Below are 22,452 nucleotides of genomic sequence, written 5' to 3' on the forward strand. Positions count from 1 at the left end.
ACGTGCAGCTGAAACAAACAAAAGACTTCCATGAGTTTCAGCAATTTTCCTGAAGGGAAGCCGTACTAGAGTAGAGCGCTTGTGTGTGGTAGCAAGACTGTCCCACCGTGCTCAGTTGGAAAGTCTGGTGACAAACGTACGGAGAAGTGCCTGGGTACTGGGCACTTAATGGTCTTTTGACATGGCATTAGCTATTCAATGAGATATCGAACTTAAAACCTAGCCCAGTTTACAGAGCTAAGGTAGGGTGGGTTGCAGGACACCAGCTGACAACGAGTGACCTTAACCACCATAGTTAGGTCCCACAATTCATTCTCTGCCCTGTGGCCTTCCGCACTGGGTCTGACAGTCATACCAGAAATCCGTCGGTCATACCCCTCACACGTGTAACTCACACCCTTGTATCCATAACATGTTGGAGAAATTTACCGACACTGTTTTCCAAACAAAGAGGGATATTTACAAAGAAGTGGCGGACTGAGGCGTTAGCCGTCATGGCTAAACGCTTCACTCGGCCACTTCAGAAACGCAAGGCTGCACCATATTTACAAGAATACGGTGCAGCCTTGCATTTTCCCCTGCGTTGGCGCTACAGTTAGCAGTGTAGCCCCAATGCAGGCACCCTAGCACCATAGTGCAAGGGAGTCTGTGTGCAGGGGAAGATTATTTATGTTCAGGAAGGTCCCCCCCCCGCATGGCCAGCTGTTCCCAGTAGTGGACGGTGGTGGCAGTGCTGCGGGGTGGTGGGGCGTGGTGGGGGGCGGGGGTGGAGCAGGGTGGGGGGTAGTAAACTATGGAATATGGCCCAATGGAGGTAAGTAAACAAATAAATAAATAAAGCAAATTTCATTGTGCGCGCTGCATTGCCAAATGCGATGCAGCGCGCAATGAAATTTGTTTTATTTATTTGTTTACTTACCTCCATTGGGCTGTATTCCATAGTTTACTACCCCCCACCCTGCTCCACCCCCACCCCGCCCCACCGCCCTGCAGCACTCCCACCACCAGGCACTACTGGCTGTTCCATAGGAAAGTATTGGGATTTCATATTACAATTAAATAAAGTCATCTCCACATAGGAACCAGCAAAAAAGTTTGTTCTTGGACTTTAAAAAAAATATTTGTTAAATACTCAATTCATTGGTAAAACCAGACTTGCACTACATATTTCACAAAAAGTACTCTTAAAAATTTAATTTAACTTTTGCCTCTCTAAAGCCTCTAGAAGTCTAATTACATGAGCTCCCAACTGTCACCCAAGAGCAGAATCGCTCCTTGATGGTCTGTGTGCTCCCAGAGCTGATGCTAAGGGCTTGGGTGTGGGGAGGAGTTGTCCTAAGATCTGAGCCTGATTCCTCTTTTGTGCTGTTAACCAGTCAAGCACCGATCCCAGTGGGAGAACAGCTGTCTCCAGAATCAATTTTCAGTGACCAGGCCGGGTGTTGCTTATATCCTTGGCCACACATCTAGGGTGGGCACAGGAGATCTGTGGGATTGTTTGCTGCCAGGCAAACAAGAATTGTTTTGAAAGTGGGTAGGTTTGCTATTTCATTGTTGGTTAGGGAGGGACCAGGAGTCACCCCCACCTACAAGCTAGTGCCAGGCACAGATGCGGCAACCCTGAGTGCCCTTTTCAGAAAACAACTGGATCTTTGGAAGACAGAAGAAGGACTGAAGCTGCTGTTGAGAGCTATGAGGAGAACCCTAAGTACTGGACTTGCTCTCACTTGTACAGGGGCGTAACACAGGCCCCCGGAGCCCCCGCGGTGTGGGGGAGCCCCAAGCTCCAGGGGGCACCCTTGGCACTGCACTCTGGCCAGAGAGCTCCTGATTGAGCCTGGAGGGGGCCCCTCTTCGTACCGTGCAGGGAGGCCCCCTCAAGTTTCGTTACGCCAGTGCACTTGTACCCAATACTAAGAAGTTGACTCAGAGTCAGTAGTTCGACCTCCTGGTAAGTACAGGGACACAAAAGCAGTAATAAGCCCAGTTTCCTGGAATTGCGCAGCTGACAAGGATCAACAAGACCTGCACTGTACCCTCCAGGTGGCTTCTGATGGAATAAGAGCCCCAAAACCTCTTTCTGAGGTCCTGGGACTCTTGGCTGGTGCCAGAGTGTATACCTCTTGCCGAACCATAAAATTAACCCTGGGAGGTGAACTACGCTCCGTTCGCGGAGTTTACCCCACTTTGCGCTCTTCGTGGAGCGGAGTTTTTTTCCTTCCTCGTGCTTATCAAAGTCAAGTTGTGGAGCACGAGCGAGAAAAAAAATCCACCTCGCGGAGAGATTTTTCCTTGCTCGCTCTTGCCAAAGGTCTAGTTGGTGAGCGTGAGCGAGGAAAATCTATATCCTGGTGAGAAAGCTGCTGCTCAAGTAGAAAATCCACTCGAGCAACAAAAAGGAAGCTGCACCCTCTAGCGTTGCGCATGGTGCAGTTCGCAATGATTTTACAGTGCTGGACAAACACCCAGCACTCAAAATCACTGTGAAAGGCGTGACCTTAACACATTCTGCTGCTCGCGGAACTCCGCGTAGCGTGGCAGAGATTTTTTTGTCACTTCGCAGAGTTCCGCATAGCAGAACTCTGCAGACTCCACCCAGGCTTACCTAAAAGCAGGCACTTAAAAACTTTTTGATAAAGTTTGGCTTGGAGAACTACCGTAGGACTGGCACCAACCTGCCAATTGATCCACCGAGGCTGTATTGTCGGTGGGCCTGACTTTGCTGTAGCTCCTGCTAATACTCCTGGCGACGTTGATATCTATCAAGGCTGCTTCAGCTCCATTCCGCAGCTTCCTCGATGCCAAAGATCTACAGAGCATCAAACCCAAATTTCTCCCACCTTCATCAACAACTGCATTGGAACCCCATCATCTTGCAACCCATTGGACCAATCCTGCAAATCAAGCCCTGCTTTGGCTCCCACAAACTGCGTTGAATGACCCATCAAAATCCAGAACTGTTTCCAAGAAAAGAAGGTACGTTTTTGTCCGGAATGAGACCAGTCCCTGTGGCTGACAAGCGATCAACCAAGGGTCCCCTTAACTTTTAATATTACCCCAGTCTACTGCAGCCAGTTGCCCACATTTGGCTGGTGAATGTTCTAAGTGGTGGGAGGAAAACATGCCTCATGAATTGTACTGAGCGAGGTAACAACATGAGCCAGTCTATTTCTCCCATTTGGGATTAGAGAGGCTTCTGACATCTGGCATTTACCTACACAGTACCACCAGTGGCAAAATGTACTACTTGCCTAATTTTCAATGTGCTTCTAATCGATGCTTCTCCTTTGTAGCGCTATGTTGCCTTTGTGGCTTCATTCGCACTAAAGAATACTGTGTAAATATATACAGTTTTCCTATTCAGCCCACTATCTGAAAGCTCAGAGAAGCCAGCATTAGTTTATGGGGAGGGTGACACCCAGGGGTGTCAGACTCTGGAGCCCTGGTATGGGTGAGACGAGAAAACACAACTTGATGGAATGCTTCTTATCCCATCTGGTAGACAAAGTGACCAGCATTGGCACAGGGAGACTGTTCAGCCAGGTTATTTAAGAGCCGTGCCACGAGGGTCACTGTGTTCAGAACCATTGAGTGCTCCAAGAACATTGGAGAGTGAGTGCAACATCTGCCGTGCCACAGGAAGGAGAATGTGTAAAGTAATTACCTGGGAAGGAAAGGCAGAATTGTATTAGTAAAGCCAGTATTATTGAGCACCACAAAGAGAGGGATTTCAATTGCAAATACAATAGGTGGAATCACAATCCGATTAACAGGCAATTTACATACGCTTTATCTGGATATAGTTGCACCTCTTTATAGTGTAAACTTAGCCCGGATATATTCAAGTGCTTCACAGGAGCACCAGTTACATTACACAAAGTTTAGACACTGGAGATTGAGGGGCTCATTTATGAGCCCTTGCGACACTTATGCGCCGCTGGTGCGTCACTTTTTGTGATGCACCGGCGGCATAAAAAATGCACCATGTTGCGCCCTGTTTACAAATTGACGCATCTTGGCAGATGCGTCACTTTGTAAACCCCTGCGCTACATTATACCTGTGTCCGGTATAATGTATGCAGGGTGGGCGTTTCCCCGCCTCCAAGCCTCGTAGAAGTGGCGCAGTGAAATCTATCAGATTTCACTGTGCCACTTCTAGAACACTACTGCGTCAATATCCAACGCCTGCCTCACAGCAGGTGTAAGACTGACGCAGGTCCTTTCACATGGGGCTTGCCCCATGTGAAAGGACACATTGCTGGATTTGCGTCTGTTTTCAGACACACCCCAGCAATACGTCTCTTTTCTGCCGACAGACACGTCAGTAATACTGACGTATCTGTCAATCCTTGCGACATGATGTGTCATACAGTAAATATGACGCATCCTTCATGTCGCAAGGGGGGCACACTGAGAAGTGACGCATTGCTGTTTTTATGCAGCGATGCGTCACTTCTCATAAATAAGGCCCTAAGTGACTTTGCCCAGAATTTAAGGCTGTTTACACGAAGCTACCCTGGAGCCTAACTACAGCCTCGGTCCCTAGTTCCAAAGTCGGAAGCTCTCGCCATTAGGCCACGTTCTCTGCCGGTGTGAAATAAACATAAGCCTTTGTCACTTACTTTATTCCTGACTGCATTAAAATAGGTAATCTTTTTACCTAAAGCTTTATAACTCCAGCATTAACTCCAACCTCGAGAGAGCCAACTTAAGTCTCTACGCAGTAAACATTGAAGATGGACTGATGCAAACAATGAGCTTTTACAAGGATGTGCGGGATGACGGCATCACACAGGGCTTCCATATCCAGCGCCCTCTGAGACCGAAATTCCCGTGGCACCAGTCTTCTCTCTGCTGCAGCCCCTCTACTATAATAACTAAACTGTGAAAACTTAAACCCGTACATGCGCTGTGGGCTGATTTTCAGAGCCTAGCTTTCGCTTGCAATACAATCATGCACAGAATGGGGTCAAGTAGACAAGAACTGTTTACAGTTCTTCTAGGACCAACATAATACATTATACATGTTTAAGTCCTAACACGGAAGACGCTGCTGCTATGGGCCCTGGATTATGCAGAGTGATGTCCTAACAGCAGTGAGATTAACACTGACGGGGGTATTCATAGATTTTTAAATGTCAAAGTTACCTGGAACAATATTGAGATACTAACATTGTTCCATTGGATAGGAAACTTTATTTCCAATTCAGGGATGGCACATTTCCTTTGACATCTTTTACTAGTAAATGGGCCATAAATGAAGGTGTGGTCTGAGTCCTGTTTGAAATATTTCTGCAGAAATTATAGCTTGTGTTTTGTTTGTCTGCCCGGGCTATGTTGGACCCCTTCAGAGATGGATTAAGCCTCTCTGCAAGCAACTGAGCACATGAAGTAGCTATACTGACCTCAGAATGTTAAGAACAGACCCTCCAACATGATATGCTTGCTCGGTTGCCTAGTTTTTGGGCTGGATGTGGGTAGTAAGAAGGTCTGCTACTGCCTAATGTTGATAGGAGCTAATTGATATTTTGCTAACTTAATCCTCGTGGGATACAATGTGTTGTGGATGCTCTGTGATGCATTATTTTATTCCAGTAAATCTTGTTGGTCTCTGGTGTTCCTTCATTGATTTCAGCAGATTGATTTTAGTACTGTTGTTGAAAGACCACAATTTTCGCAAAACATCTATGGTTGTATGATGGAGCGGGCTAAATATACTCCAGTGTCATGTACAGCCTTTTCCTTTATGCTTTGATGTCAAGGTTTTTGTACAAGATTATTTCTTTTAATGAAATAGTATTTATTATCTGTTTCAAGTCTTACTAATTTTTAATTTGTATGGTATATATTTGTTATAGTATTGTTTGCTTTTATGGCACTAGCTGTCGAAATAGAGTTACATTGATGTGACTTGGAACTCAACGAGTGGTACAGCCAGTAAGCAGCTATAAGGTGGTCTTGAGGTACTCATTGAGCAACCCATGCAGCAGCGTGCTATTTGAGAATAAATGTGCCAGTCCCTACACTATCTTGAGCATTATTGATGTTTATTATCTAGTTGATATTTTGGCACACAAGATGTTCCACATGAAAAGGCCAGAGCCATATGTTAGATTGTATAACTTTCCATGCACATTTTATGTCTAAAATAAGGAAGAGAAAGAAAGCAGTTTTCTTACTGGCATGTTAAGAGAGGCAGAGCAAGATGGGTCTGTAGAGGAAGTTTAGCTCAATCCTCAACTGACATGCCAGCATTGGGGAAGTGTCCATTTGTCTTAGTCCAGGTGTCAGAGAGAACACCTCAGAGAAACATACTGATGCCATGGTAAAACATAGTATTGATAAAGGAGACATCATGACTACAGAATGCAAGAGATACATCATGTTAAATCGTATCCAGGAAACTTTACTGAGGAAGTCAGTAAACTGCTGATTCTAGGAGTAAGTCAGCCCTGCCATGGCCACTGGGCAAACCTAGTGGCACTTGTGCCACAAAAGGTGACAATGGACATCCACTTCTGAGCAGATTACAGATGACCAAACCTGGTCACTATTTCTGTCACACCCCTTACCAGATTTCAAAATTTCATTTATAAGTTTAGTGCTTCTCATTTGCTGAGTACCTTTGACATGGCCAGATGAGTCTAGCAGATTACCTTAACCCCTGGATCTGAGGTGAAGATTATGGGCCTGATTTAGAAATTGCCAGATCGGTTACTCCATCACAACGGTGGCAGATATCTCATCCCCCAACATATAAATCCCATAGGACGCCAAGATCTAAATCGGGCCCTAAGTTCTCCATACCAGACAGTTAATTTCTTTTTAATGGCATGTCATTTGAACTCAAAAACTCATCAATAATAATCCATCCAAAGGTAAGAAAATCATGTTTTGCATGGCCAAGATGGAGCTGGAGGTGGCCTAGGGTTAATAACATATCCTCATTTTATATTCCTCATTTTCTTGTGAAATTTGTCCAGATTTGTATTAATACTGTGATGCTTATACCTTTTGGGGGGCCAAATCTGTTGTAGGTTTGGATGTTTTTTTTCACTTACTCACCATTTGTGTGCTAGAGACATTTTTTATCATTGTAGAGGCTTGTGGAAGGCCTTGTATCCATGCCAAATGTATTTTTAGTGCCTGCATGTGCCTGTTTGTGATTAAGGTCAGGGTGACTCCGGGAGTCTAGGCCCATGTAGCCAGACACTGACACTTCTCTTTGCTCTTCCCCATGTGCGTACCCATCATTTGTATGTTTGTGTTTGTATGAGATAATTGAGTAACTGGTTTTCTTCAACTTTTAAATGTTTTTTGAAGGGGTAATGGTTCCTTATGCAGATTGTGCTTGGGACATTCTTAAAGTTTATTTTAATCATTTTGTGACTATTTTGAATTTTGCAATGTATTATTGCTGTTTAACCAGAGGTGTCTAGGCCCATTAGTAGGTCTAGTCACATTGTGGGTGTATATTTATGCAATTCTTTCCCTGCAGTCCTGCAAGTTGATGGAGGGGAGTGGAAGAAGTTACTGTCAAAGTAGAGCAACCATGTTCTCTGTTTCATATGTGTCCACCAGTGACACTAATTTTGTGGCCCAATGTATGTGTCTGTGTGTGCATGTGTATGTGTGTGTGTGTCATTTTGTCTTTGTTCACAATGTCTCCTTCCTACCACTATTTATTGGGCCATTGGCAATTTCTGATAATTCATTTTATTCCATTTTCTAGGAGTAGAGAAGAAGCCAATTTTCACTTTTGTAAATCTTTTGGTTTTTCCTAATATATCTTTCCTGATATATGTATTTGCATTTGTAGCTGATTTAGTAGTCAGATGTATGCATTTCTTTTTACCTGCCTCCTGAAGGAGACCCATGGGCCCTGGAGGGACACCGGGCATTGATAGGTTAATTTGTTTGATTTGGGTTCATGGATCCAAGAGAACATCAGCTGAGCCACAGCTAGGCACCTGGCTCAAGCCTGCAATGTCCTGCAATGGCTCACATATCTCTGTGACATAATGGCAATTAAGGGAACAAAGGCATAGGTACAGCATGATCTGAACAACCATCAAACAATTTGGTAAACTAGAAGTATCCACACAACAGTGCACAGTGCCTTAATTCAAGATCCATAGCTTTCTAACTATGCCACATTTAAGTGAGCGTAGTATAACAATGGGTGTTATCTCCACTGTGAGAAAAATAAATGTTTGGTGGGATAAAGACTCGTATTCTTGTAACATACTTAATATCAGCATTTAATCAGATTGCAGTTCTTCCTATCTCCGTAAAACAAAAATTGATCAAAAGTTGATTATCCAAGAGCATACAATTTATCATATGGAGTGGGTGGGTTTATTAAAAACCATGCCTTCTGGATTCATAGCTTCCATCTTGCTCATTCCACGCCATCTGGGATGAGTGGTAGTGATGGTGAGCCTAAGGGGCTACTTCTACCAAAGAAATGCCACTTTAATGTGGAACTTGCTTAGACTTTAAATACAAAGTTCACAATTAGCATATTTTGGCAAAGTGGTAAAGCCAGGATTAAACATCAAGTCTTCTAGTGCCAGGGCTAAAATATTCTCTCTACTATGTCTAATACAGGTCAGGCTCATTAGGTAAATCCAGGCCGCAAAGGTAGGTCTGACCAACATTTACAATCACCGTGTCCACACCACTTCCTAACATGTGTCAGAAGGGTGCATGTGCTTTCACACTGCAGTACAGTGGGAAAGCGCCCAGAGCCTCACAGCTCCACGCGATAACCAGCATGCACATCGGCTTGCAGTGGCAGGCCATTGGCCCGGGTCTCCAGGGCACCTGTGATGTCTGTGCAAAGATACAGCAGGCAATGGCGATCTGGATTCATGCTAAGCACTTCCTTGGTGCCAACGTGCACACCAACCCGTCTTGGCAGGCTGGTGCCTAGAAATATCACTGGCACATGGGCACAGGCTGTCTGCCACTATCCAATGGGACCCAGGCCTAGCACAACCTGGTGGCTAGTGCACCCATTTCTTGTCTTGTCATGACAGGTGGATGGTCCATTTCACCTCCTCAGCTAAGCGCTGCTTCTTACAAGAGGCAGTAAGGGTGTGCGTACTTCCACACTGCACCACCAGTGGGGAAGGGCTCCAGCCCTACAGCGTCAACATCAGGAGGTGTCCCACGGAGGGGAACTGACCACAAAGGTAGGAGGACCCCACCTAGGGGCTCTCCCCTTTTTGGGCAGCGGTCCCACCTGGGTCCCCACCGGGCTTCTCACCTACCCTGAACTTCACCCCTCGAGACATACCCTAGGGCCGCTCCAGCAGTAGGGGAGGCCGGTACTGGGTTGGCTCACCAGTGGAGAGGCCAACCTGAGTAGAAGACATACTGGGCCGATGAGTCCCACGGGGCAAGATCAGTGCCATGTCCCCCTACTTGTCAATGCCCTAGCTGCCCTAGGTATATGTTGTACCTTTTTACAGAGGCGGCTCCTCCGCTAAAGCGTAGGAGTACCGCCCCACTGTGGAAAAAGGAAAAATTGAATGATAATAATGCAACATTATTATCATTTCATTTTTCCACTGAGGGAGGTTTATGGGGCGGGGTGGGGCTGTTGTTACAGTCAGAAGGGGAAGAGTGGTTGGGGAACTGAAGTGCGCATGATGGTTTGGCCAGCCATCTTGGACTGGCCAAACAGTCATCCGCACTTCCCATATTCTCCACCGTTTGTATTGTTCAGCCTGGGTGGAAAACATGCACATGCTCTTAGTTCCCATCTTAGCGCCGAACCATAGCACTGAGACCAATCACAACGCTGCTGTCATGCTGACAGCAGGGTCGCATTTGGCTTAGTGGGTGCTTGTCTGTGCTTCCTGCTTCCAGCAGGAGCAGAAGACAAGGGAGACGAGGCTGCGGCCGGCAGCCAGGGAAGTCAATTTTATTTTTCTACTCCCCCTCTGCCCCCTACCCATTTAATTGATTTTCTACCCCCTCTCAGTACTTTTCGCTGGCAGCTGCTACTGCCTTTTTATAGGGCGCTTCCAGGTTTGACATGCTCCTAATCTTTGTAGGAAGGGTGATCCTATCTTCCCACTGCAGTACAGTGGGAACATGCCCCGAGTTCTGCGGGTCCTTAACAGAGAGTAGGAGAAGACCAGGAAGACAAAAAAGCTAAACGTTTCAGGGATGTTCCCCTCAGAAGGCAATGTCCAACAAACATCATAAGTTAAACTAACTTAAGTCAGTACATCATTATTTCTTTTCTATGCTTATAATGTCGAAGTATGATGACCTTCTACACATTTTTGCATTCAGATGTATGTTTTATTTTTCATGTACTTATTGCACTTTTTCAGTTAAACACGTTTTAATGTGTAAGTGATACATTCACGGCAGCAGTGTCTTGGCATATGACACTGACATACAGAGTTTTAATTCCATGGTATAAAACATCATAACAGTGCATCTGAGGCCTAACTATCTACATGGCAACAATCTACATGGCACTACCTTGCTGTTAATGTTCATAATTTGTGAAAAATAGCAAGGACAGGAATCTACTAGTACCCAGCTGCTGTACTCCAACATGCCCAGGTTATACAGGTCATTGATAAGTTCACAGTATTCTCATATTACATTGATTGGTTGATTGAATCAAAAGTACCAAAGTTGTCCAGTATTGCTCACTTCCCTGTTGGTCACACCACCAGCTCTAGTCTCTGTTGTGCTCCCTGTTCTTGTTTACCATTGCCAGTTAGAATACAACTAATGCATATTTGCTCATGATACTGCTCCTTTGACAATTAACTGTTGTATATCACGAGTAATAACAGAAAATGTAAAAGTTTGATGGGGTTTATTTACAAGCCCCTTGCGCCGCAAGTGCGTCATTTTTTGTGGTGACCCGGTGGCGCAACCTGCTGCCCCATATTTACCAGTGGACACTTAAAGTCACCCTGGGTGGCTTTTCCTGTCCTTGTAAGTACGGCCCTTTTACACGTAGCACTTTGCGTGAAAGGGGCGTTCCATAGGTGTTGCTGTGGGTGTTCCCACACAACACTCATGGAACCTGACACATTTACAGATTTACGAGAAATCGTAAACCTGGAAATGCGTCTGAATGCTACGCCTCACCAGTGGAGGCGTAGGAAGGCGATACGAGGAGAAATGTATTAATTTCTCCTTGTTTTTTCCCTCTTTCTATTCATGCTGCATTCTGCAGCATACATAGAATGAGGAAATCACCTCTTGTGATTATTTATGTGTAGGAAGGTGTCAATTCTTGCACATAAACAATCATTAAAAAAATGATGTTTTGCAACTTCTATGTGTGCTAATGCAGCACTCATGGAAGTTTCAAATCGCCATTGCAGATTGTTTATGTACAGCAAGGGACATTTTCCTGCACCAGGGATGGCTCCTCCATGTGGGCGGAGGTGCGTCACCCCACTGCTTTCTCGCAGTGCGAGAAGCAGAAACATAAAATGGTATTTTAAATACCATTTTCTGTTTCTGCCTCTCGCACATCGAGAAAGCAGAAGGGTTTGTTTGGGGGCGGGCGGGTAGGCGGGTCTGCTCGAGGACAGGGGAGGAGTGGCTTGCCCCCTGCTGTGGGTCCTGACTGTTTGGTCGGCCCTCTGGGGCCAACCAAACCGGTCATGCGCACTCTCCTTTTTCTCCATGTAGGCTGCAAGCATCTTACATGGAGAAAATGGCCTTCCCATATACCCCTGTGTGTTTGGCGTCCAAACCAATCACAACGCTGCCATTGCGGCATTGTGATTGGCTTAGGGGAGGGGAGGGAGGCTGCCTGCTTCCTGTTCCTGATGAGGCAGGAAAGCAGGAGCGGAGCGGGAGCTAATAAAAAGCAGGACCCGGAAAAGTTAAGTTTTATAATTTTTTGTAATTATTATTATTTAAATCCCCCCTCCCAGCGTGGCCCGCCCTTGCCTTGCGACTACTCGCCTGTTACCTTCCCCCCCAACCCCCTCCACCTGTGAGCCATGCCGGGCAAGGCTGTCCTGCACTTAAACAATCATCCCTGTGATGCTGGCATCCTTGCATCATGGTGCAAGGGTGCCTGCGTCGGCGCATGGCAGCTGATTGCGCACCAGAGCAGGGGACAACAAAGGGATCCATCATATCATTGAAGATATGACGCATCCCTGTGCTTCAGAAATAGTGCAGCGTGGCGGAGCAAAATGGCTTGCAGCACCGCGCTGCATTAATTCTTTGTAAATAAGGCCGGATAAATTCTGGGTTTTTTGAAAAACTTACAAGAGCCAATGGCTATATTGAGAAGTTTGTTACAAGATATTGATAAATTCCTCTGCCAGGTGAGGGATGTCAGTGTTTAGAGGTCATAGGGCATATGGATCCCTCAAGCAGGTTTTCACATAGCTCACATCTGCGGGTAGTCACCGTTCTGAGTTGGGCTGTATGCACTTTACATGTTGAAATCAGGCTACTAAGCAATGGAGCACTGTAGAGAAACGGGTTTTACAATGGGGGCATTGTGTGAAAAGTAACTAAAATGACTGAATCTTAGAAGCCATCTCATCTGCTCGAATCTTTGGCCCAAAATAAAGCCAGTTTTCATCGTGGACAACCATAATTCTCTGTTCCTTGTTTTAAACAGTAAATAGCGAGCGGAATCACCAGATTTCATACTTTGCAAATGAAAAATCTGGGTTTATTTCAGGGTCACTGAGACAGTAGCCCTCCTTGCCACGTCTGTCTGGATCGATCAGTGTACAGATAATGCTGGTTTCGTAGAGATGTTTAGGATAGAAGCGGGCTGTCGGAGATGACTGAAGACGCCCCTTCCCTCCTTGAAATACCAGTGATCATTGCCCCCCGAGGCCCTCTGACACAGGATGTGTGCATGCACCGGTTAGCACTTGCGAGAACGAGACGCAGTCAATGTGTTGCTCGACACATAACAAATTAATAAACACATCACATTGAGCAGTAAACGTGGGCTGACGTATCTTTCTTCTAATTGCGCATTAGGTATGATTTGATCCGTTCGAAATCTTTATCATGCACGTGCAGTCTTGCACAGATCCCGATTATTGAGCTGCCTGTGTTTTGCGTCATTTCTTGTTTTCTTTACTAGTCGGACAGCGTAGCCTTCTCACGCGGAAGAGTACATTTGAGTTGCAATGTACTGTGACAGTGCCAAGGAAAGGTATTCAAGGGTGATCGATTCTTGCGAACATATGATTAAAATGGGAATCACATGATGAAAAGTCTTGCAAAAGTCCCGCAAATGTGCCCCCCTTGCACAGAACGTGTAAAAGGCATTGCGTTCGTGATAGTTGAACAAGTCACGAATACAAAAAAAAACCTGTGCAACTTCGCCCTCGGTTAGTTGTGACCGCAGTAACATAACTGGGTGGGTCGTTAGGTTATATAAGGGGAACATGAAAGAGCATTAGGGGGGATTGTGGCAGAAGGTGGGAAATTCAACAGAAATCGCTGAGGGGTCGTTGGAAGAGTGCAAATATAGTCATTATCAAATGCAGCGCAGCACTACAGAAGCAAACTGATATGCTGTGAACAAAGGATCCCAGAGCTTAAATTTAAATCAGTGCCTCGTGTCACTGATATACCCTATTGGGTCTCTCGATGAAACTGAGCACTCTTTTTTATCAATTGAAGATCTTGAAAAAAATTCTTTGCTTATGAGGGCCTACAGTGAAACAGAAAATTCTATTTAAGACACTCTGGGGCATATGTACAAGGACTGGCGATAACTACCACTAACGCTAGTAAGCAGCAGTTTTCTTACCGCTGAAAACTATCGCCTTCTTAGTGACATATTTACAAGACGTCGCTACATGGCGATAGCTTCAGGGATCAGCGGTGAAAACTGCTGGTAACATTGGCGTGATGGTGATAGGAATTCCGGCGTTAGCGGGTAAAACGAAAGTCCCATTAGCTGCAAATAAACACACATCAGCCGAACGTGAGGTTTTTTTGCCTCTTTAGCCAAAAATAGCCTATCAGTCGACCTCTAATGAAAAATAGGCAAAAAACTATGGAATGCAGAATGGAGCAGCCAGGGCCAAGTGCAGCACAGATCACAACCCCCTCAAGCCCCCCAAAATCCAGGATGACCAGCCAGAGTCCCAGGGGCAGAGGAAATGCAGGGCTAAATCCATGAAAAGAGGCGTATCGCGGCGCAACACCAGCGATGTATCACTTCTCATTGCGCACTCTTCACAACAGCATGGCATCCAAAATCTTGAACGCGGGACAGTCCCTGGGGCACAGAGGCCTCGCTGGTCCTGCGTCTGGAGCCTGGATGCCTCTCGGGACCTGCGTCTGGAGCATGGAGTGGAGATGCGGAGGTGCTGTGGAGTTGATGAGGCGTGGCGATCGCCCTTACCTGTTGGTGAAGTCTGGCAGGACGCACGGAGATACGTTGCTGACCTGTGTAAGAAGACCGCCGTGAGCCAATTGGAGCTGTGAATGGTAGAGGCGCTCCTGCCCACCAACATAGAGAGGTCTGCATCGCATACTACGATCCACCACTACACCGGGCTGTACGAAGGGGATTACCAATGGTGGGTGGTGCCTCTCTGCATCACAGGCCGGATGAATTTGCGCTGGCCGGACGCTGTGGAAGGTAAGGCCCCTGAGCTGTGCCGAACTTGTGTGGTGGAAGCGCTGCAATGTCATGCCTAATGGGGCCCTGCTGCTTAACCTGCATCGGAAGGTTCCCCAGCAGACTTGGCGGCGACTGCTGTACCCAAGCTTGTGAAATCCCACCTGGCTGAGGCTCCAGCTGGCTGAGTCACAGATTTGGAGAGAGTGCAGCTGATTGCGCCATGGTGTCAAGATCCAGGTAAGGAGAAGGTGGGACGCGTCGCCCAGGCTTAGCACCTGGTGGAGAGCAGGAGCAATGAAGACACAGGACCCGGCCTCGAGGTAAAATGTCTTTCATTTAAATATTTGCAACACCCGCTCACACACACACCCCTGCATGCCTGGCCCATCCAGTGTCCTTTCCTGTGTTTCCCACCTACCAGCTGTCCGGTTCCCCCCCCCCCCCCCCCCCCGGTGCCAAAGGTATATATGACGTTACAGCGCATACCATTACATCGCATTCGATTACAATCCATTCTAATACTACGCATATTGCAACAGTAGAGAAAGTGCTGGATAGCGGAGATGAAAACATTACTATTCCCACTTCAGTGAGTGCAACCCTAAAACTAATCCTTGCACCCCAAACCACACCCTGAACCCTAAAATTCATCTTTGACCCCCAAAACACGTCCTATAATTCATATTTGACCCCAAAACAGACCCCAAATTTCATATTTTATACCATAATACACCAAAAATGTCATCTTTGACCGCTGAAACCCCTACCCACCCTAAAACTTAAAAAACACTATTACTAACCTCACAATGCATTGGAATGGAATGCGATGTAAAGGCACCAGTGTTGTTGTAGTTGCGTTGTAAAGGCATTACGATGTAATGCCTGCGTTGTAATGGACATCTCCCATGCCATAGGCAAGCCCGTTTGCGTCCGTCTGCCCCTGGACTGGGCTCAGCACCAAGGCCCCTTCCTCTCGGACACTCCACCGCTACGACACCAGCACCCTCCTCGCCAGCAACCCTGGACACCACATCGCCTGCCAGGACCAACCTCTGCTCCGGACCGGACATAGCCATCACCGACGGCTACTGAATCACCCGCAAGGACCACCCCGACCATCCAGGAGGAGGCATTGCCATCACCTATAGAAGCCCACTTTGACTGACTATGCACTTTAATGACCCAACGGTGACCATGGAACACCTCAACTTTTAGATCTGGACCAACCCCATCCTCTGTGGCACCCTCATCTGCAGGCCCCCGGGCCATAGACCCACATTCTCCGATACCATTGCACCCCAAGCTCTCCCATCCACCAAAGACATCCTACTGGGTGAACTCTACTTCCACATGGGCAACCCCAGTGACTAGACCACCACCCCTTCCTGGGGAAGCTCGCCAACATCAGACTCAAGCAGCTAGTTGTCGGCCCACAAGTCTCTCGAATGAGCCTATGTCAGGATAGATTCCACAGGAGAGAAGATGCGTTCCCCGCACTCCCCAAAAACAGCGTCTGGCGGTTAAATGTAAGACCCCACCACAGATAACTGCCTCCGAAAAGTAGGGGGATTGATTAATGGAGTGACCACCACTCTTCCCCGATTTGAGGGACTGGTAACGCTCTTGGAGTACGACAGGACACAAGGAGAGCTGCAAGTAAATAAGAAGACCTGTTATCCTTAAATCTAAGATTGCTAATATCCTTTGATATTTTGGTACTGAATGTCAACTCCAAGAAAACAGAAATCCACTCACCAGCCAACGAGTTCCAAAAAGTCTCCTTATGGACGAGAAGGAGTAGTTACAGTCACTCCCTTTGAGGGTGCAGGAGCAGGAGACTTGTGCCACACTTTGGCAGTAGTAGAAATAAAAGATTGTCCATCTTTAAACAAATAGGCGGCTGCTCCAAAGTCGTAGAGGCAAAATAAAAGGGAAAAAAAACAAAGGAGGTCGCACAGTCTGTTACAACCAATTAGTAACAGCGTTATTCTTGTTCTCAAAATGGCAGGGAAGACGGTCAGGAAACAATGAGAAAATGAGGGAAATCCTTTTCACAGCTGTGTAAACTGAGCACCCGAGAGACATGTGTTCAAACCGTAATTGAACAACCACACGCTCCGAAGCAGAGTGCTCAGCAATAGTTGAAGCGGCAAGCCCAGGAGCGAAGGAGAAGTGATGACATACATGGTTCAGAGTTCTGCCGCTTAGGTGGGTGAGAGCTGTAGAACAAAGAGGGCGGAATGGGCTGTTCGGGTAAGAATGCGCTTACCGGGCTCGGCCACAGGGATCAGCCGAGCAGGAGCGCGGGGAAGGGAGGAATACAAGGACATGAGCGACGGCTTCTAGAAAGAGGTCGAAAAGATTCAGTAAAGGTAAATCCATGCCAGAGATATGGTCAGGATTCAAAACGTTGCAGAGGATCAGGAAACTAAGTAACAAGTCTTTTCGGCATCTCGACGAACAAAAAGGGGTGTGGTTACGCAAGTGGAACAGTAGGCCAAGCAAAGGCTTGTTCCGGACACGTCACTATAAACACCAAAGGGGACGTATAAAAAAAGATACACTGTGTTTGATATCACCTTGAACAGTGAGGGACAGTCTGAAAAGAGCAGACATTCTCAAAATTGACATGCACTACCACATTCCTGTCCCTGGTCCCAAGATACCGTACAAGAGGCCTGAGCCCTGACACTAGTCACCGCAGCAAGCCACATAGCAGGTCACATGGTCGAGCACGTCTACTCTGCCAGCGGGACCTTCAACTACGGCCACACCACCGGACTCTCCTGGACCGACCCTCATTGTATACATCACGTCTTCACCATGCCCACTGTAACACCAAACAACTCCATGTCAACTCACTCAGCTCCACCACTCTGCAAACGCTTACAGGCGATAACACCGCAGCGCGCAACCGCCACTGATGGATCTCCAACTGCGCCGACACCCTGGCACTATTCAAGAAAAGACCAGGCAAAATCTAGCACCACGTTGCGCCGTATTTGCAAAGTGATGCATGTAGGCCTATGCTTGACCTTGTGAAGCTCTGTGCCACATCATACCTGCATCAGGTATGATGTATGCAGGGTGTGCGTTCCGACGTGACAAGGCCTCATAGGAGTGGCACAGGGAAAGCCATCAGATTTCACTACAACAATTGCAGGACAGCACTGCGTCAGTACCTTACACCTGCCTGATGGCAGGCGTAAGGGTGACACATGCCACATTGATAGGCTGGCCCCATGCATTGCTGGAGTTGCATCATGCTTGTGACACAACTGCAGCAATGCGTGACTTTAGCGCAGAGAGATATGTCAGGATTCCAGAGGTATCTGTCATTCCTTGCTTCATGTAGCGCTGTCCAGTGAATACAGCGCATCCATGGTGTCGCAAGAATGGCATAGTGAAAAGTGTTGCAACGCTGTCTTGACACAGCGCTGCAACACTTTTCATGAATGAGGCTAGAAATGCGTCCTATCTTATTGATGGTGCACATTCCTGCCATGTAGGTTAGTCGCAGGGCAGCGCAACAACATTGCTTGCTGCGCTGTCCAGCACAAAACCTGCTGAAATGAGGCCCCAAGTGTTAGCTCCATTTTTAAGACAAGCTATTTTCTGGTCTTAAAAAACTGCCTATAACTGCAGTTAAAGGCAGTTTTTTGGTCCTTCTACCTTCAAGAATTCCCTTGTAAATATTGCAAAGTGGGGTTAGCAGCAGTTTTAGCATGGGAGCACCTCCCTTGCATTTCATTATTGCTAACAGAAGTGGCGATCTTTTCTATGAACGTTTTCTCCTCATTCAAAATCTCTGCACCAACATGGACTCAACTTTCTGGAAGGCTTTGTTATCTTCGTGACTAAGGGTGAGGAAACTTCGGATTGATGGAAGATCATTAAGGACACTCAGTCCTCAGTTATGGAATGATCTCCCATATAAATTAAAATCCATCACGTCCATCACACCAATTTTATCAATGCTTTAAAACATTTCTATTTTATCAACTGTTGATTTTTCATTCCCCTCTGTATCAATTGTCTGTCCCGTATATATACAACTAGTGCCAAGATGCCTTTTTAGTGAACATCTGTGATATATATATATATATATATATATATATATATATATATATATATATATATGAAAGAAATACCCTTTCAGGCATAGAGTGACGAATAAATTATGCAAAAAAGAAGCAGAGAACTCTGGGTAGTTCTCAAGATTAGGTGGAAAGCAGCTCCTGTATGGAGTTCTCTCAACACCAGCGACACTCTAGATCTGCTCACCTCAAATGTCTGTTTTTCTATCAAAATCTTTAAGCATAGGATTAGCACAGTGCCATCCACGCCGAGATAGAAAAGGACAAAGTCTTTTGCCATTTGTACAGCAAAGTCTTTAAGCATAGGACTAGCACAGTGCTGTCCTTGCCGAGCTGTAAAATGACAAAAGCCAATTACCACTCCAGGCACAGTATTACAGCTTTGAGTTGGTAAAATACCAATCAAACCAACCTGAAATGAGTAAAAGCAACCCCTGACACAGTGTTTCGCTCTAATTAGAGCTCTTCAGAGCGGTATAGCTTTGTCCAGACACAAGGGAGCACCCAGTATAAGTCAAAGAAATACCCTTTCAGGCATAGAGTGACAAATAAATTATGCAAAAAAGAAGCAGAGAACTCTGGGTAGTTCTCAAGTTTAGGTGGAAAGCAGTTCCTGTATGGAGCACTCTCAACACCAGCGACACTCTAGATCTGCTCACCTCAAATGTCTGTTTTTCTATCAAAATCTTTAAGCATAGGATTAGCACAGTGCCATCCACGCCGAGATAGAAAAGGACAAAGTCTTTTGCCTTTGTACAGCAAAGTCTTTAAGCATAGGACTAGCACAGTGCTGTCCTTGCCGTGCTGTAAAATGACAAAAGCCAATTACCACTCCAGGCACAGTATTACAGCTTTGAGTTGGTAAAATACCAATCAAACCAACCTGAAATGAGTAAAAGCAACCCCTGACACAGTGTTTCGCTCTAATTAGAGCTCTTCAGAGAGGTATAGCTTTGTCCAGACACAAGGGAGCACCCAGTATAAGTCAAAGAAATACCCTTTCAGGCATTGAGTGACGAATAAATTATGCAAAAAAGAAGCAGAGAACTCTGGGTAGTTCTCAAGTTTAGGTGGAAAGCAGCTCCTGTATGGAGCACTCTCAACACCAGCGACACTCTAGATCTGCTCACCTCAAATGTCTGTTTTTCTATCAAAATCTTTAAGCATAGGATTAGCACAGTGCCATCCACGCCGAGATAGAAAAGGACAAAGTCTTTTGCCATTTGTACAGCAAAGTCTTTAAGCATAGGACTAGCACAGTGCTGTCCTTGCCGAGCTGTAAAATGACAAAAGCCAATTACCACTCCAGGCACAGTATTACAGCTTTGAGTTGGTAAAATACCAATCAAACCAACCTGAAATGAGTAAAAGCAACCCCTGACACAGTGTTTCGCTCTAATTAGAGATCTTCAGAGAGGTATAGCTTTGTCCAGACACAAGGGAGCACCCAGTATAAGTCAAAGAAATACCCTTTCAGGCATAAAGTGACGAATAAATTATGCAAAAAAGAAGCAGAGAGGTCTGGGTAGTTCTCAAGTTTAGGTGGAAAGCAGCTCCTGTATGGAGCACTCTCAACACCAGCGACACTCTAGATCTGCTCACCTCAAATGTCTGTTTTTCTATCAAAATCTTTAAGCATAGGATTAGCACAGTGCCATCCACGCCGAGATAGAAAAGGACAAAGTCTTTTGCCATTTGTACAGCAAAGTCTTTAAGCATAGGACTAGCACAGTGCTGTCCTTGCAGAGCTGTAAAATGACAAAAGCCAATTACCACTGCAGGCACAGTATTACAGCTTTGAGTTGGTAAAATACCAATCGAACCAACCTGAAATGAGTAAAAGCAACCCCTGACACAGTGTTTCGCTCTAATTAGAGCTCTTCAGAGAGGTATAGCTTTGTCCAGACACAAGGGAGCACCCAGTATAAGTCAAAGAAACACCCTTTCAGGCATAGAGTGACAAATAAATTATGCAAAATAGAAGCAGAGAACTCTGGGTAGTTCTCAAGTTTAGGTGGAAAGCAGCTCCTGAATGGAGCACTCTCAACACCAGCGACACTCTAGATCTGCTCACCTCAAATGTCTCTTTTTCTATCAAAATCTTTAAGCATAGGATTAGCACAGTGCCATCCACGCCGAGATAGAAAAGGACAAAGTCTTTTGCCATTTGTACAACAAAGTCTTTAAGCATAGGACTAGCACAGTGCTGTCCTTGCCGAGCTGTAAAATGACAAAAGCCAATTACCACTCCAGGCACAGTATTACAGCTTTGAGTTGGTAAAATACCAATCAAACCAACCTGAAATGAGTAAAAGCAGCCCCTGACACAGTGTTTTGCTCTAATTAGAGCTCTTCAGAGAGGTATAGCTTTGTCCAGACACAAGGGAGCACCCAGTACAAGTCAAAGAAATACCCTTTCAGGCATAGAGTGACAAATAAATTATGCAAAAAAGAAGCAGAGAACTCTGGGTAGTTCTCAAGTTTAGGTGGAAAGCAGCTCCTGTATGGAGCACTCTCAACACCAGCGACATTCTAAATCTGCTCACCTCAAATGTCTGTTTTTCTATCAAAATCTTTAAGCATAGGATTAGCACAGTGCCATCCACGCCGAGATAGAAAAGGACAAAGTCTTTTGCCATTTGTACAGCAAAGTCTTTAAGCATAGGACTAGCACAGTGCTGTCCTTGTCGAGCTGTAAAATGACAAAAGCCAATTACCACTCCAGGCACAGTATTACAGCTTTGAGTTGGTAAAATACCAATCAAACCAACCTGAAATGAGTAAAAGCAACCCCTGACACAGTGTTTCGCTCTAATTAGAGCTCTTCAGAGAGGTATAGCTTTGTCCAGACACAAGGGAGCACCCAGTATAAGTCAAAGAAATACCCTTTCAGGCATAGAGTGACGAATAAATTATGCAAAAAAGAAGCAGAGAACTCTGGGTAGTTCTCCAGTTTAGGTGGAAAGCAGTTCCTGTATGGAGCACTCTCAACACCAGCGACACTCTAGATCTGCTCACCTCAAATGTCTGTTTTTCTATCAAAATCTTTAAGCATAGGATTAGCACAGTGCCATCCACGCCGAGATAGAAAAGGACAAAGTCTTTTGCCATTTGTACAGCAAAGTCTTTAAGCATAGGACTAGCACAGTGCTGTCCTTGCCGAGCTGTAAAATGACAAAAGCCAATTACCACACCAGGCACAGTATTACAGCTTTGAGTTGGTAAAATACCAATCAAACCAACCTGAAGTGAGTAAAAGCAACCCCTGACACAGTGTTTCGCTGTAATTAGAGCTCTTCAGAGAGGTATAGCTTTGTCCAGACACAAGGGAGCACCCAGTATAAGTCAAAGAAATACCCTTTCAGGCATTGAGTGACGAATAAATTATGCAAAAAAGAAGCAGAGAACTCTGGGTAGTTCTCAAGTTTAGGTGGAAAGCAGCTCCTGTATGGAGCACTCTCAACACCAGCGACACTCTAGATCTGCTCACCTCAAATGTCTGTTTTTCTATCAAAATCTTTAAGCATAGGATTAGCACAGTGCCATCCACGCCGAGATAGAAAAGGACAAAGTCTTTTGCCATTTGTACAGCAAAGTCTTTAAGCATAGGACTAGCACAGTGCTGTCCTTGAAGAGCTGTAAAATGACAAAAGCCAATTACCACTCCAGGCACCGTATTACAGCTTTGAGTTGGTAAAATACCAATCAAACCAACCTGAAATGAGTAAAAGCAACCCCTGACACAGT

The 22,452-nt window shown here is 45.8% G+C and overlaps 1 long non-coding RNA gene across 1 annotated transcript in view; it reads right to left on the reverse strand.

The window, feature by feature from the left end:
* LOC146866676 (uncharacterized) overlaps positions 1-22,452 on the reverse strand; it is a 321,576-nt gene that overhangs the window by 227,414 nt on the left and 71,710 nt on the right. The gene's annotated exons all lie outside the window — the stretch shown is intronic.

Source organism: Triturus cristatus, chromosome 1_2, assembly GCF_964204655.1.
Source record: "Triturus cristatus chromosome 1_2, aTriCri1.1, whole genome shotgun sequence".
In the NCBI taxonomy this organism is placed as follows: Eukaryota; Metazoa; Chordata; class Amphibia; order Caudata; family Salamandridae; genus Triturus; species Triturus cristatus.